Here is an 18010-nt window from a genome sequence, read left to right on the forward strand (position 1 = left end):
GTTTGACATAATACAGTATCTTATATTCTCATATTGATATTATCATTTATCCATATATTCATATACTTTGATATACCTTGCAGCTTAGCATATCATACTCTATTTTATAAATATTTCTCCATTTTGTAACTGCAAACAGCAAGGCTTGAACATCTCACAATAGTTTGTTTTTCCCAAATAGTGCCCCTGCATGGCTTGCACATTGTGAAATACATATTATGTATCTTATTAGTTACATTCCTGTCCAGTAAAGGCCATCCTTGAAGGCCATCTTTGAAACTTCAATGGTCTTTTTCTATTTGCTTTAACACACCCCTATGTATTTGTATATACAAAGAAAGTTATAAAAGTTATGATCATGTAACAATAAATTGAACAAATTTGAACTTCCATTGTGGTTGCGTCCTTCTTGCTCCCGTGCATGTCTTTGTCCTGGCAGGAGAGCTCCCTCAGGTCCCCACACTTACAGTCTGCTGTCAGGAACCCTAACACAGATGTTAAAGAGCAAGGAGTGACAGTGGTCTGACAAGTTTGTATAAGCTTTGGGGAAGCTGCTCCTTTTTCATCCAAGCTTTAGTGGTTAACAGGCACCAGAAACTATGAAGGCAAAGTGGCTTCTAACTGTAGAAACCACCAAGATAAAGCATTAGCCCCTTGGCCCCGAGCGCTGCAGACATATGCTTGAGTACTGCATGAGCAGTTAGAAGAAAAGAGACTTTCAAAGCCTCTTTTTTTGAAGCATTGAAAGGACATGTAAAGTCCATTTCATTGAGGGGTGCCAAAATGTTAAGCATCCCATAATGAAATATATCGTTAAGCTTTTCCCTGGTGCTCCTGTTAAGAGAAAACTACGGCGGGCCATGGAAAAGCTACTTAAGCGCTGCGTCAGCATCTCTGTACCTTCTATCCTTTGGCACTTGGCGTCTACACATGTGCAGTAGAGTAGATCTGCCGGGTTTGCTCTACTGCGCATATGTGAATAGATATTTTCCCATGGGATTTTTTTTTGCATGTTTAATTTACTTGTATTGTTTATACCATCCTTAATAGCGATTTGTTATTTAGTGATTTTGAGCTCTGTTGCCTGAATATACACATTGCAAAATCTGTGCTTGGTCTACTTCTACAGTTGTTCTATTGTGATAGCAAACAGGTTACATGCAGTCTATAGTTTATTGGGACCCGGCCAGGCAGAGAATTTGAAGAATGAAGGAACGGTTTTATCGACATTTCAGCTCATTGTAACCTGCAGTAAATCTGCTTTAACTGCAGACTCAAATATTATCATTATTTCTATCCTTTATTTATAAAGAACCAACATATTCTACATTGTTTTACAGACATGAATCACCCTACTAAAGTTTACATATAAAATTTTCAGGAGTCTGGAAACCTGCATTTATATTTTTGGAGTGTGGGAAGAAAGTGGAGTACCTAGAAGGAAGACACCAAAGCACAGGGGGGACACACAAAGGCACTAGAGATGAGCACATTTTTTTCACCAGGCATGACTTTTATGTATTTTAAGAGACAAAAAAAGTCAAATGTGTAAAAAAATTGCTTTGCGGTTGCATGAAAAAAAACGCACTTGTGTGTATCTGTGGCGAGCACCATTGCGCTTGTCCAGTCTCCCCTGATGAATGGCACACATCTGCACCTAAAGACACAGAGGATTCATGGAGCTACCTTCACCTCAGTGGTGGTGGTAATTCTAAGGGCTCTGGCACACGGGGAGATTAGTCGCCCGCGACAAAACTCCCTGTTCGCGGGCGACTAATCTCCCCGAGTTGCCTTCCCCTGCCATCCCACCGGCGAACATGTAAGTCGTGTGCCATCCTGCCGGCGACTTACATGTTTGCCGGTGGGATGGCGGGTCATGACAACTCGGGGAGATTAGTCGCCCGCGAACAGGGAGTTTTGTCGCGGGCGACTAATCTCCCCATGTGCCAGAGCCCTAAAGCTCCCATTGTGGACTACATTGATAGCCGTAGCAATGTAGCCGTAGAATCATTTGCAAATGACGCAATCCACAAAATAATGTAGCATATTAGTGCCCAGTTAATCAAAATGCACAAGCGCAAATGCACACGTTTTGAAGAATTGGACATACAGGTATGGGATCCCTTATCTGGAAACCCATTATCCAAAAAGCTCTGAATTACGGAAGTCCATCTCCCAGAGACTAATAATTCAGAATTTTAAGACTGATTTCCTTTTTCTCTGTAATAATAAAACAGTACCTTCTACTTGATCCCAACTAAGATATAATTACCCCCTATTGGGGGCAGAACAGCCCTATTGGGTTTATTTAATGGTTAAATGATTCCCTTTTCTCTGTAATAATAAAACAGTACCTGTACTTGATCCCAACTAAGATATAATTACCCCCTATTGGGGGCAGAACAATCCTATTGGGTTTAATTAATATGTTATTGATTTTTTAGTACAGGTATCGGACCCCTTATCTGGAAACTCATTATCCAGAAAGCTCCGAATTACGGGAAGCCTGTCTCCCATAGACTCCATTTTAATCAAGTAATTCAGATTTTTAAAATTGATTTCCTTTTTCTCTGTAATAATAAAACAGTACCTGTATTTGATCCCAACTAAGATAGAATTCACCCTTATTGGATGCAAAACAATCCTATTGGGTTTAATTAATGTTTTATTGTTTTTTTCGGTAGACTTAAGGTATGAAGATCCAAATTATGGAAAGACCCCTTATCTGGAATACCCTTGGTCCCTATACCTGTACACTTAAGGGCTCTGGCACATGAGGGAGTTTAGTCGCCCGCGACAAATCTCCCTTTTTGCAGGCGACTAAACTCCCCGATATGACATCCCAATGGCGAAAACGTAAATAGCCGGTGGGAAGGCATACGCGGCGGCGCGATTTGCGGAAATTAGTTGCCCACAACAAGGGAGATTTGTCACAGGTGACTAATCTCCCCGTGTACCAGAGCCCTAAGGTATGGAGATCCAAATTACAGTAAGACCCCTGAACTGGAATACCCTTTGTCCTGAGCATTCTGGATAACAGGTCCTATAACTGTATATGTGCTAAATGCAAAACCACAACGGAATTTTGGGGAAAATTTTGCAATATAGTTGCACTTTGCACTTGCGTTCCTAAACTAGCTTTACAGACTCCACTTGGGTAGTGCCCTGGGTGGAATCAAACGGAAGCCTATAGCACTGCAAAGCAGGAACACTAAGCACGGTGTCGCCATGCTGCCCCTATTAAACTAAAAGCTTTATGGGGCAGTGTGAAAACCACATAATACCTTTAGTTCTATATAACATATCAGTTACTATAACTGTAAATGCAAAAGTTACAGACAGAATCATCTTTGTAAGAAGAGCCTTTTCTCCAGGAAATTAACATATAAAGCAAATGGAATTTTATTCTTTTATTTTTAACAGCTTGAAGTTCGGAAGTTTCTGCAGATTTCCAGTAAACTTTACCATATACTTGCCTTTAGAGCAAATGTAGATTTATTAACCTTTCTACATCCTACTGACATTCAATTTTTAAGTCTCCTGGAGTGCCCCCATACAAGGGGTCCCATCTGATTTAGAAAAGGGCTTGAAGACTAATGCACTTTCCTCCATGCGAGCCATGCAATACTTTCCAAACAAAATGGATTAAATAAATTGGTGCCATCGTTGTGCGATGACCTTTTCCCTTTGGAAAATATTAGCTGGCCCATTTTATTATTAAGAAGAGCACTCTATTGATTCATAGTACGAGGGGTCTGCACTGACGTTGAAAGAACATTTCAAAGTTAAAAGTTGGAAGTCTTTATTTGCCTTTGTAATGACATGCTGATATTTAAACCAAACAACTCTATCCTAGAATGTTTTATATACCTGTATACCTATACAGCAGCTTTGGTGGATGCCCTACAGTTAGTGTCATTGAAGACAAAACAACTCTATTGGGTTTTAAATTCTCGGATGATTTTTTATATAGATGTAACATATAGTATTCCATAATATGAATAAAAATAGACTGCCTTATGAAACCACTAAGTCACAAGCATATTCATCAAACAAAAGGAAAGCATATTCATCAAACTGGAGGCAGCAGGCAAAGTGAAGGTCACACTATTTCAAAAAGTTCAAGTATCTCTTAAGCGAAACAGCAAGAGATGAGGGCAAAGTTTACCCCACAGCAGGGCAAGCAAATGGATATTAGCATCAATGTGGCATTACGGATTACAACAGAGAATGCAGCAGGGAAGTGAGCTGTAAATAATCTAAGGCAGGCCATACATGTATTCCTTTGGCAAGGTTGCCAGATGAGGGGAACTTTTACCTATATATCCATCTTGAGGTAGGCAATATCTGGCTGATCCAATTGTTTGGCCCCATACACTGGTCAATAAGCTGCCGACATGGCCAGATTTTATCGGCTCATAGATAATGCAGAAGCAAGATAACAGCTTGGCTGTCAATAGAAATACATAATGCCAAAATACGTTTTGTAAAGATCTACCTTCAGTTTTATCAGGAGCCACTTAAACCGTCTCTATGTTATTGGACAGTGGGAGGAAAATAGAGTACCCAAAGGCAAACCGTTCAGGTATAAAAGAAGCGTTCAGATCCCTTGAAGATATCCCATGACCACCAAAAGTCTCAATGGAAAAATTCACTTTTAGTATGTTAAAGATAAACCCATTCTACTCTGCCTCTTTCTGGCAGTCAAATGAAAATACTCACTGACCCCTGCCAGTGGCATAACTAGTTATTGCTAGGCTCTCCCCTCCCTCTGCAAAACAATGCAAAAAAAAAAAAAAAACAGGCCCTCACTGCTCACACAGTTGCTCAATCCATTGTTTGCCTATGTTCTATGAACATTTTGTCTAAATACAAGACTTCTACTATAAACAACATCTCTGTTGATTCTATGGTTTATACACTGAATCAAGCATTAATAGTGTTGTGTATAAAGCAATATTAGTATCTAGTAGAGAATGCGTAATGGCTGTGATTTTCCACAAGGCAACAAGCAGTTAGGGTTTATAGATGCTTTGTTCATACCATGTTCCCATGATAAAAATCGACTAAACAATTTTAACTGCATCTGATTCTTCAGTCCACACCTCTTCATTCTATTTGTTTTTTTCTGGGTTACAGTTCATCACCAAGTAAAGTGTCATAGGCTGGGCCTTCCTGATGTATACAACAAGAATATCTAAAAAGATAAATAAAACATGTCCTATGACTGTGTTTTCTACCCAAAGGTCCTTCTGACACTGAAGGCCAAGATCAAATGCCTTCTCGCTCTGTTCCTAAAACTGGTAAGTAAATGATTCAAGCAGTGCATTTAGGAATGTGGTCTGCATACACTGTAGCAACTAGAGAGTGAAAAGCTTAAAGGTATTCCAGTTTCTGCTATAAAAGTTCCATTATCGTATAGAAGCAGAAGACCAAAGAGCCAAGGTTCAGATGCAGGGACCTCTGTAAGAAATATCTTAGAGGAGAAGGAAGGGTAAAAACTAAGTAAGCTTTATCAGAAAGGTCTATGTAAATACAGCCATAAGCACTCACAGAAACACTGTACCGACTTCGCTGTCAAACGATTTCTTGTGTCTGTTTTCCTGTGCCACAGACACACAGCTCTCTGCTCTCTCCCCTCTCCTGCTCCCCCGCCCTCAAGAACACTAAGAACTCCCTCCCCACCTTAGGAATGTGGATCTGAGCCAATCAGCAGGAAGCTGGCTCATAGTCTTACTAACTGAGCATGTACACTGGTCTTGGTGCAGGAGTGAGGCATCATGGGAACTTTCTTTACACAGCTCAGCATTTTTTCTTCATTTTGGCTTCTGATCATCGGAAAGGGAGAAATATGGGGAGACTTAAGGGCACTATTGAGACAACAGAAGGTATGCCTGCAGCTTGAGATTAACTCTTTATTAGCTTTTCCTTCTCCTTTAACAAATGGGGGTTTGCTCTAGAAGCATAAGGTAGTAAAGGATATTCAGTAAACATTTCTGTTTCCACCAAGGAATGATAGGGGGTTAGTACCCTGAGTGGTTCATTCACCAATGTAGGGACTGAAGCGTATATGCCTAGGGTAGCAGTGTATATTCTGCTGGAAGGTAGTAGCCTGTTATGGCTGTTGTTTGAACCTTGGGTGCCCATTCATTAAAGTACATATTTCGGATTGGTATAAGCACGATTGGAAAAAATTTGTAGTAACCACAATAATTTCTGATGTGCGTAAATTGCACCAAGATATGTGTTCGTACGAAAATATCATGGTTGCAATACGAAAGTTACAACATTTTCGTATCTGAACGATCGTAAACTCTGCGAAAACCTTTCTGACTTTGTAACTTCAATGTATGATTTTGGAAGCCTTTCATTGCACTTAATGGCACTCTGCAGCTCCAACCTGGCCAAAAGATAGTCACCATACCAAAGCTTGAATGAATAACGAAAGTTTCGTCGTGCGAAAAGTACAACTCGTGCTTTAATGAATGTGCCCCATAGTGTCAGTAATTTGTCGCTGCTATTGAACCTGAACATTAATTCCATTGTAGAACTTGTATTTCCCTGTTTATGTCGATACTATTTATTCATTATTTAGGAACCAATGGCCAGCTAAGCAAGCATTCATACCAATTGTTCCCAATCAAGCCAAGGCTTCTCCTTGCATGCAGGGGGAAAGGACCTGAACCTATGTTCTGCCTTAGTAAGCAAGATAAGGGTAAAGACTCTCCAACTAATGTAACTAAACCGTGTAACTCATTAGTATTTCTAAAGCTTTAATTGCTGGCTATGGCATAACCTGGCCTATAGGAATTAGCATGCCGTGCATGTTTAGCAACCTCTGTAGCATTAGACGAAACAGAAACTCTTTCTTCATCTTTAACTTGAAAACTGACTCCATCGATTACAACTCTCATCGACTTAGCAAAACTGCCGAACTTTGTGTTCAGTTGAAATGTGAATTCTTAATTAACGTCAATATAGCCTGCTGCTATAGCCTCACGTTTTCTGTTTGAACACGGTATTATTCATGAAATAGATATTTTAACGTTAACACAATACAGCGTTCGGTCACAAAATTAAGGATTTTCAATTGGTCTCCATCATAAATTTATACTTTTTGAACTATTTGCCTTCTTCTTCTAACTCTTTGCAACTTTCAAAAGGGGGTCATGGACCCCAGCAGCCAAGAAAATATTGCCCGATGAGGCTACAGTGTTATTGATATTATTACTTTTTAATAACTTATTCTTCTTTTCATATATCAGCCTCTCATTACAACTGCTCCCTTGTTGCTAAGGTGCTGCTGACAAAAAGTAAAAATAACTAAAACACTACAAATAATAAAAGATGAAGACAATGGCAAATTGTCTCAAAATATTACTTTCTACATTATACTAAAAGTTAACTAAAAGGTGAACAAGCCCTTTAAGGGAATAATATTATATTGATACATACATAGTATGGATTTTTTGTTTCTTTTGTTAAAATGTAGACATAAAAGCAATTGGGGGGATAGGTTTTTAAACCTGCATGATCAATATCTGGCGGATTTTTGCCCAGATTATCGGTTGGGCAGGCCCATCAGAGGGCCCCATACACAGGCCAATAAGATGCTTACTTGGCCCGGAAAGACTAAATTGGCAGCTTTAATTGGCCCATGTATGGCCACCTTAAGGCTTCTGATAAATTGCCACTGTATCCAGTGTCTATATTCAATAAAACACAGCTCTGTACACTACATACATTAAATAGATGTATAATTGTTCCATTGGGTTCCCTTTATTTCAATGGGCTCAATAATTTGGGAGAAGCAGATTTTCTAGTTTACTGTTTATCCTAATATTGTAAGATTTTATTTGTAGTCTGTGTCCTCTTTAATATACTGAAGCAGATCTCCAACCATGAGAAAATCCTCCCACCACTGGAAAATGTGCATCTCTAGGCCAGACCCACAGGGCCATGCAATGTCTCCAATATAGCCATACAGTACGTTATCTTCATTCCCTTGATCAAAAATTTGTGGAGAACCTGCCTAAAAATGAAACCTGCTGTGGTGAACTTTTGCTCTGAAACTTCTTGAATAGACATCAAGTAGGTTTGCATGGATGGGGTGTTGTGTGTGTGCATGGGTCTACCCTTTGGCTGGCATCTTATACATAATGTGCCAAGACCAGAATGCAAAGGTTATCAGAAAGAACAAGAGGAGGGTAGATGCACCAACAGATAGGTATTCAGCACACAGGCTGAAGATCATTGCTCTGTGCAGTTATTGAACAAGCAAAATATCTGCAAAATAGTTTAATTAATGAGCCATACTAAGGTGTTATGACACCTTAATAAAGTCATTGTGCACTTGGGAAGATGGCAGTTACAGTTGTCATAGTAGCACACTGCTGCCACTTGCCATCAAAAAGCCTCCTATAGTCTGCCATTCGACATAGGGGGCTACCAAATAGCCATTAACAGCCTTTTTTTAGCTTGTGTTGTTCGTGGACCCCTGTTGTACACCCATATGTGGTTCAATTCCACTCTAACACACCCGCTATTTTGAGTCACATGTATGCGCAAAGTATTAAAATTATAAGTATGATAATATGAAAAGTTGCAAACTATAATAGACCAGAAGGCCAATACTCATACACAGCACAGTTATAGGACCCATTATCCAGAATGCTCGGGACCAAGGGTATTCTGGATAAGGGGTCTTTCCTTAATTTGAATCTCCATACCTTAAGTCTACTAAAAAATCAAAAAATTAATTAAACCCAATAAGATTGTTTTGCCTCCAATAAGGATTAATTATATCTTAGTCGGAATCAATTACAAGGTACTGTTTTATTATTACAGAGAAAAAGGAATCATTTAACCATTAAATAAACCCAATAGGGCTGTTCTGCCCCCAATAAGGGGTAATTATATCTTAGTTGGGATCAATTACAAGGTACTGTTTTATTATTACAGAGAAAAAGAAAATCAGTTTTAAATTTCTGAATTATTTGATTAAAATGGAGTCTATGGGAGACAGGCTTTCCATAATGCGGAGCTTTCTTGATAATGGGTTTCCGGATAAGGGATCCCATACCTGTACATCTATTTGCTTATAAAATAACAGTGCTTTTGGTAGGCATGTGTGCTGCATTCTGCTTACTCTAAGTGACTTTGTCATCGGTTACAATAGAGATGGTTTCTCACTTCCTCTACAATAGCAAGGATACTATATTTTTTGTAAAAAAAATTAAATCTTAAGAGCGCAGCCCTTTTTATGATTATATATAACTTTAATACAAATAAAAATACCAATATGAGTAGATTAAAAAAAACACTTTCTAGATGGCAATAAGAATCTCTAAAGGGGGGGCTATGTAATAAAAAACACTAAGTTTGCCCAGGAGCAGTAGCCCATAGCAACCAATCAGCTGGCAGAATTTACTGGTCACTTGTTTAAAAGCAAACATCTTATTGGTTGCTATGGGTTACTGCTTTTGGGCAAACTTAGTGCCTTTTATTACATATGAAGGTATGTTCCTATTAAAAATACCTGTGGCTCTCTCCAGCCATACCCAATATACAAACAGCCTAATTCATTAGCCCATAAATGCATAAACGAATTGTGCAAAAAATGAATAAGTGCATAAATAAATGTCCATTAATAGTGCCTACACTTAATTAGTAACCAATATACACGTATAATAATCACAACCACCCTATAATGTGCACAATATGAACCCATTCCAAATGGCCAATTGCGTATAGAGAAACCGGAGTAACAACTGGAGTATTTTCTTAGGAGTGTCTGTATTTCTGTATTTCCTCACTTAATCCATATGCACATGGGTGTCATTATGTATTAATATGTACTGGTTGCTAACTAGTTGTATTAGTGAATGTATTAATAAGAGAGATTTATTTATCCACTTAAGTCGTTATATGTTTGGTGGAGACTAGTGAAACTGAGGCTTCTATTGACACATCTTAGTAATCATTTATTTACTTTTTCCTCTATTCATTCACTGGGGACGGCTCAAATGAGCCACAGGTATTTTTAATTGGAACTTAGAGATTCTTATTGCCATGTAGAAAGTGGTTATTTATCTTCTTATATTGATGTTTTATGTATTGTAATAAAAAAGGGTGCTCTTTCATTACCAGCTGATTAAACATAGGTTAAAGCCCTGAGTTTTATGAATATTTTATGATTCATTTATTAGTAGTACTATTAAGAATTGGTCAACTATAAAAAGTAACATTTATAAAGTTCAAGATGTATATTTTACTATCCATACTTACAGTTGTGATCAAACAGCACCTTCATTTATACACTTGGATATTTTCATATTTTGCTGTGCTACAACCCGTAACTAAATTGGGTTTAACTGGAATTTTATGTCACTGATCTACATGAAATAGTCTGTAATGATAAAACTGAAAAATGTATTTGCAAATAAAAAAATACCAACTTAATAGCAGAAGTATTTACACACTCATCTGGGGTATCCCTAAATAACCTCTGGTGGCACTATGAAATCACATAGTTTCATGGACTCCACCTCTGTACAATTATAATAAATGCTATACTGCTGGTTCTACAAAGCGAAGAAAATGTTAAATAACACACACACAGGCCTATGCCAGGTTCATAGAACCACCGGAGGTGTGTATAAATAATACAGATGTAATATGCCAAAAGAAGTGCAGAATTTAATGCTGTGGAAAAGATGCCCAATAGGAAAATACCAAAAAAAAACTGGGAGAAAATATAACAAATAATAATTACATCACCACAAATAAATGTCATACCTGTACATATCAGAACTCAAAAAAGCAAAGATCTAACCCAAAATTCTTATGGCCAACAGCCAGAAACCGTAATGCCTAATGAGCATTTAGCTCTGAAGTGGCTTCTTAGGGGCACATAGGAGTCAAAATATGGAAAAATCCAAGGGGATGGATATTCAGCAAAGTACTGTAAATATATGTACAGGTTATTACCACAAAAACATGACATATATAACATTGTATCACAATCTATTAAGTTATAGATGGGGCTGTTACCTCTCCTTTAAAGTCAAATGTAGAACAATGTTTACATTCTAGTCTATATCCGGTTACATTAACAGTGGAATAAACTTGTTTCCCCCCTAATTATTTAATCTCAATTAAAAAACTGGGTGTACTGCCAAACAGTAGAGATGTAGCGAACTGTTCGCCGGCGAACTAATTCGCGCGAACATCGGGTGTTCGCGTAGATTCGCGGACTTTTGGCGATGGCCATTTTGGGTTCGCCGCGGTTTTTTTTGGGCGTTATTTTTTGGCGTTTTTTTTTTTTTCTTTCGTTATTCTTTGGCGGTTTTTTTTTTGGCGTTTTTTTTTTTTTTTCTTTCGTTATTTTTTGGCGTTTTTTTTTCAGAGAAAGTTTTGCTTGATCCCCCTCCTGCATGCCACTGTCCAGGTCGTGGCACCCTTTAAACAACTTTAAAATCAGTTTTCTGGCCAGAAATGGCTTTTCTAGGTTTTAAAGTTCGCCTTCCCATTGAAGTCTATGGGGTTCGCAAAGTTCGCGAATATTCGCGAGTTTTGCCGAAAGTCCGCGAACGGGTCCGCGAACATTTTTGGCGATGTTCGCTACATCCCTACCAAACAGCACCTTCTGTAGGCCGCTCCACATAGAGATTACCAAATAATCACAGCCCTTATTTGGCACCCCAGGACTTTTTTCATGCTGGTATTGCTCCCCAACTCTTTTTACATTTAAATGTGGCTTGCTGGGTAAATAAGGTTGGGGACCTCTGTAACTGACTGATACATACATAGGCTGTAAGGGGCTTTCTGTTCCTGTTCATATAAGTTAAATTGTACTTGCTGGCAAAATCTCCAGTTCTCCTGCTACCTCACTAAATAAAACTATAAATTCTGTCAAAATTAAAACGTTGTCTTCCTGTGTGACTGCAACCTAATTTTTTTTTATTTGCCCCAAAGACTACGTTTCCCTGCATGTGTCCCAAAAGCATTTTGAGCTTCAGATGTCAGGTTTAAACCACTTGGGATACATAGGGGAGTACAGAAGTAACTTTCCCAGGAAATAAGGAACCGTTAGCAACTAGGCTCACATGATACAGAATGACGGTGAGTAATTGCTTCTGTAGGTATCAGAGGCAAAGAGCAAAAACATGCTGACATACAACAGCACGGATATTCATTTGTATTTTTAGCATTTCTAAGCCATAAAGTTGAGCAAAGATAAAAAGATATCTATTAATCAGTAAATATAAAAGAACCTTTTATCAGGAGGATCCACATGCCATGCAAAAATTAGAACTAAACCAATTTTTTTTCCATTTCATGCATAGAGAACACTTGATGGTTATTTTAAGAACAGCTACAAGGCAATTCCTTGGTGAAGGACTAACACAGTAAGGAGTGGGTCTCCCTTTCCTATTAAGAAATCTCTTATACAAATGTATAATGATAACTCACCAATTCTTGGTTTGTAAATCTAGTTCCCATAGGTGACCCTGTGTAGAAGGAGCAGACGTGCAGCCATTCACACACACTGGCACTAATACGTGGCTAAAGCATCACAAGCAACTTTGTCTAGCATCACAGCTATGTTGGCCCCCTTGGTCGGTTACCTGCAGTAATAGGCCAAACTCTTGCTATGAAAAACTGTAAGTGGAAAGTGATCTTTTCCTAGCACTAATGAGCTGCTAAGATATAAAACTGTAGATAGAAACTGTAGATATAAATCCCATTCTGTGCTTCCTCACTTTTATCTTTCTGTATAGATCAAAGAGAAACCAAGCTCTAGAATGAATGGCATCATCATATTCCAAGCTTTCTACTGTGGCACTAAGGGTTTTGGCACACGGGGAGATTAGTCGCCCACGGCAAAACTCCCTGTTCGCGGGCGACTAATCTCCCCAAGTTGCCTTCCCCTGCCATCCCACCGGCGAACATGTAAGTCGCCGGCGGGATGGCAGACGCGGCGGGGCGATTTCGGGATATCGCAGAAAAAGACTCGGGGGGCAACTCGAGGAGATTAGTCGCCCGCGAACAGGGAGTTTTGCTGTGGGCGACTAGTCTCCCCATGTGCCAGAGCCCTAAGGGTGAAGACACATGGATCTACTAGTAGCAGATAATTGTAGAGGCTACTAAAAAAGGACAATGCTGATCATTTACTGATAATTGTCTCTATGTGTGTTTTAGCAGAGGCAGTTCTCAGTATTGTCTATGGCAGGGTATTTTCTGGTGTCTAGTCGCCTTGAAAAAGTAGATGCTACTAGTTGCCCAGTGTGTCTTCACCCTAAAAGGGTTATAAATGTGACCAGCCTGATTTAGTTCTGGTGCATTGTCACTTATGTTATTAAAATAAAGCCGTGATCAACTTTTATTTATGCACAATAAACTCACACGCCCTTTTTGTTCTCATGGTTCCATGGTGCCTTTTCCTGTTCTGCCAAAGATAGCCCCACTCTGCTGGCTCAGTAATGGAAACCAGTTATTGTGCATGCCCAGCCCACAGCCGCCCACAATGCAGAAGATGTTTAAAATAGGTAAATGTAACTATTAGCATCACGTCAACCTTGACTACACCGTCAAATACACACAAATGTATTGAAACGAACATAAGAGAAACATACACAAGAAAAAAACACCAGGCCATTGTAGCTCTGTATGATAGCAAACATTTACACATAAATGCCTTTTTGCCTAGGCTTATAAACTAACAGGACAGGCCAATCCAGCAATATTACAATTGCTTCAAGTGGGGTGAGATGCCATTTTACCTGTACAAGTATGGGATCCATTATCCGGAAACCCGTTATCCAGAAAGCTCCGAATTACAGAAATCCTGTCTCCCATAGACTCCATTTTAATCAAATAATTCAGATTTTTAACATTGATTTTCTTTACCCCTGTAATAATAAAACAGTACCTTGTACTTGATAACAATTAACATATAATTAATCCTTATTAAACAATCCTATTGGGTTTAACTAATATTTCATTGATTTTTTTAGCAGAGTTAAGGTATGGAGATCCAAATTACGGAAAGACCCCTTATCCAGAATACCCCCTGGTCCCAAGCTTTCTGGATAGCGGGTCCTATACCTGTACTTTGTAATACTGTACAATAAAGACAGCAACAAGGGACAATATATTATTAATAGCTCCTTTATATTCACTTGTGTATTGTACTAGCGTCCTCTAAATTCTTCAGCACTGATGTCAGATGTCAAAGCTTTCAAGCTCATTTAATAATTTCCTATATGTCAAGACTATAATAGCTAATTCTAATGCCAGTGTCCTTCAAGCAATCAGACAAACGTATTGACATTGTCTAGATTCTATTTAAAGCTCTAATACATCTTCTCTTAGCCCGGCCTTAAGGCCCCCAAAGCAGATAACCTTAGAATATCTACACAAGATTACAGAGGGATGAAGCCACAGTTAAGGTGGATCTCCCAGATCCCACTATATTGATTCACAGGTGCTGCCATGAGAGTACCTTACACTGTCCTTACAACTTCTATAAATACTCAGGGTGGGGGAATTCACAGACAGAGAGCAAGTCTACACCAGTGCTGTATCCTTTCATCCTGAGGGCCTTCTGGATAATAGATCCCCTACCTGTACCACATTGTCCATAAACATACCATACAGAAAAATCTAGAAATATACACAGACTGATAAAACCTGCCAAATCGGCTTCTCCAGACCAAGTCAGCAGCTTATCGCTCCTTGTATGGTGCCATCCCTTTGGTCTGCCAAAGATATATCTTTTTTATAGATATTTATCAGGCAAGATAGAATATTCCATCGCCAGGTTTTAATAGCTCCCCCCCCAAGTATTATATACTTTGTGTTATCTTAGTAGAGTCTATTTTGCCTGGTATGTAAAGGGTTAATCCATAACTTCACCAAAATCACAAAGACATATACTGGATGCCATGTATTGCCTTTTGCAATAAAAGTAAGTAAGTAAGAATGAGGAAGAATGAGGAAAACATGTTTTTCTTAAGTTTGTATGCACAAACCAGCTGAAAAGCAGGAAAAAAATGTGCTAAATAGCAGTGGCAGAGGTAATTTACCTATCTGTGAAGACAAATACAGGTATAGGACCCCCTTATCCGGAAACCCATTATCAAGAAAGTTCCCAATTACGGAAAGGCCATCTCCCATAGACTCCATTTTAATCAAATATTTTACATTTTTAAAAATGATTCCCTTTTTCTCTGATAATAATAATAAAACAGTATCTTGTACTTGATCCCAACTAAGATATAATTAATCCTTATTGGAGATAAAACAAGCCTATTGGGTTTAATTAGTGTATACATATTTTTTTAGGAGATCCAAATTACAGAAAGTTCCCTTATCCAGAAAACCCCAGGTCCCAAGCATTCTGGATAATGGGTCCCATACCTGTACACATTGTTATTCTGGGTGCAGGGGGTCATCACAAATATCAGCGCCCAACAAGCACAAACAAGAGCAAGTGCAATGTACAATGAGCAGGTTTCATCAATAAAAGCACATTTAGACACACTGCTAAGAAGCAAAACGATTGCCTTTTTATTCATTCAGGTTATAGATTTCCTTTAATGGTTCCTTATTGCATATCTGTAACATCTGCATGCATGAAAAACAGGCGTAATCCCCATGCTTGAGGCGTGTAGTTCCTGAATGCTTGGGAAGGTGCACGGTCACGTGGGTCTGCACAGCAGCACAGCAGCACAACCCAAACAGGTTTTTAAGGTTACAGAATTCCAAAGTGAATGTTTAACCACATTCTGCTAAATAGCTTTCTAAGTTAAAGGGCAAGTATATCCACATGCATGTGTTATTAGTATCATTGCATATCCATCTTAATCCCTAACTGAAGACTTTTATTTTGAATGCACCTTTTTTGTACCACCCGGTTTACTTGATACAAATGGGCACCCATACTGTAAACACAGTGCACATGATTTTTCCCACAGTAAAAGAAGACAAGTGCATCAAAGGAAACTACAGAAATGGGATCCATTATCCAGAAACCTATTATCCAGAAAGTTCTGAATTACAGGATGTGTATCTCCCATATACAAGTATGGGATCCATTATCTGGAAACCCCTTATCCAGAAAGTTCCAAATTACAGAAAGACCATCTCCCATACCATTATAAGCAAATAATTCTAATTTTGAAGAATTTCCTTTTTGTCTCTAATAACAAAGCAGAACCTGTACTTGATCCCAACTAAGATATAATTAATCCTTATTGGGGGCAAAACAATCCTATTGGGTTTATTTAATGGTTAAATGATTCCCTTTTCTCTGTAATAATAAAACAGTACCTGTACTTGATCCCAACTAAGATAGAATTACCCCTTATTGGGGGCAGAACAGCCCTATTGGGTTTATTTAATGGTTAAATGATTTCCTTTTCTCTGTAATAATAAAACAGTACCTGTACTTGATTCCAACTAAGATATAATTACCCCTTATTGGGGCAGAACAGCCCTATTGGGTTTATTTAATGGTTAAATGATTCCCTTTTCTCTGTAATAATAAAACAGTACCTGTACTTGATCCCAACTAAGATATAATTACCCCTTATTGGGGCAGAACAAGCCTATTGGGTTTATTTAATGGTTAAATGATTCCCTTTTCTCTGTAATAATAAAACAGTACCTGTACTTGATCCCAACTAAGATAGAATTACCCCTTATTGGAGGCAAAACAATCCTATTGGGTTTATTCAATATTTAAATGGTTTTTAACAGACTTAAGTTATGGAGATCCAAATTACAGAAAGATCGCTTATCCAGAAAACCCCAGGTACCAAGCATTCTGGATAATGGGTTCCATACCTGTACTACTTTTTATTCAAATAATTCAAACTGTTAAAAATGATTTTCTTCTGTAATAATAAAACCAAAATAGAAATTATCCTTATTGGAAGCAAAACAATCATACTGGGTTTATTTAATGATTTTTTTAGTAGACAATGTACAGCGATACAAAATAGAAAAAGACCCCTTATTCGGAAAACCCCAGGTCCCAAGCATTCTGGATAACAGGTCCCATAACTGCATAAGGTAAGCAGGGGTGGAATGGGGGTTTTAACGTAAACCCTATCAGGAGAAAAGGCATGGCAGGCTTATGTTTAAATAATAATAAATAATCAAAACAAGGAAATGTTTGTGAGTTTAACTTGCCCTTAAAAAACCCTTTAACCAGCACTGTATATACCGCTAAATATATACAGATCCACATGCAAAATGAGAGCTAATAAGCTGCACCTTTAAAATGGGGCACTAATGATTCCGATACATGCCTGCAGCATTTATTCCCAAGCAAGTTCAGCCAAAGGGGAGATCAGTTCCATTCCCACCTTTATTTCAAAACCAAAAGAGACTTACTGCGTTAAAATGCTGTCCAATCAAAAGTAGTCTTTGCTTCGGGCTCTCTGCGTTGATGGCAGTGCTGCAAAGCGTCTGCACTAGGGGGAGAGTAGGAAATAATCCACAATGATCCACCGCTGCCCAGTAATAGTAAAAACCCTGATTTCCCCTGTCAGAACAATCAGGTTAGGAAGGAAGGCTTGTGTGTGACTACTTTGTAACTTCTCACCAAACTACTTTGGCAGCCCCACCCACAAACACTGCTGCACAAATGTATGTGGTGGGAAATAGAGAGGGAAAAGGTATGGGGGGAGTTGGATTCCTTCAGGAGTTTGTGGACCTGTTTGCTTAACAATGGGAGCAGGTGAAGCAGAAGGAGGGGTCGCAGCTTGCCGACTCCCTGCATTAGAAAGCATAGTGAATGGGTGTGTGTGTTTGTGTGTACTGCAAAGCGAGAGTAGGCACAACTGTGTGATGTAATGAATTTCTTGGCTTTGTATATATTCTGCCCACAAAGCCTTGTCGAATGCTTACACTCATTATACAAATGTGTGTTATTGTAGAGTTTATTATATTCATGTGTTAACAGACAGCATGGTTAGCAAGTCTGCTATATGTATGTATG

The 18010-nt window shown here is 38.6% G+C and overlaps 1 protein-coding gene across 2 annotated transcripts in view; it reads right to left on the reverse strand.

The window, feature by feature from the left end:
* atp10b (ATPase, class V, type 10B) overlaps positions 1–17745 on the reverse strand; it is a 299005-nt gene extending 281260 nt beyond the window's left edge. For both annotated transcript variants that reach the window (XM_018092832.2, XM_002940128.5), the window contains exon 1: positions 17404–17745. The gene's annotated coding sequence lies outside the window, so the exon portion shown is untranslated. The remainder of the gene's footprint in view (positions 1–17403) is intronic.
* Positions 17746–18010: the final 265 nt, after the last annotated feature.

Source organism: Xenopus tropicalis, chromosome 3, assembly GCF_000004195.4.
Source record: "Xenopus tropicalis strain Nigerian chromosome 3, UCB_Xtro_10.0, whole genome shotgun sequence".
NCBI lineage: Eukaryota > Metazoa > Chordata > Amphibia > Anura > Pipidae > Xenopus > Xenopus tropicalis.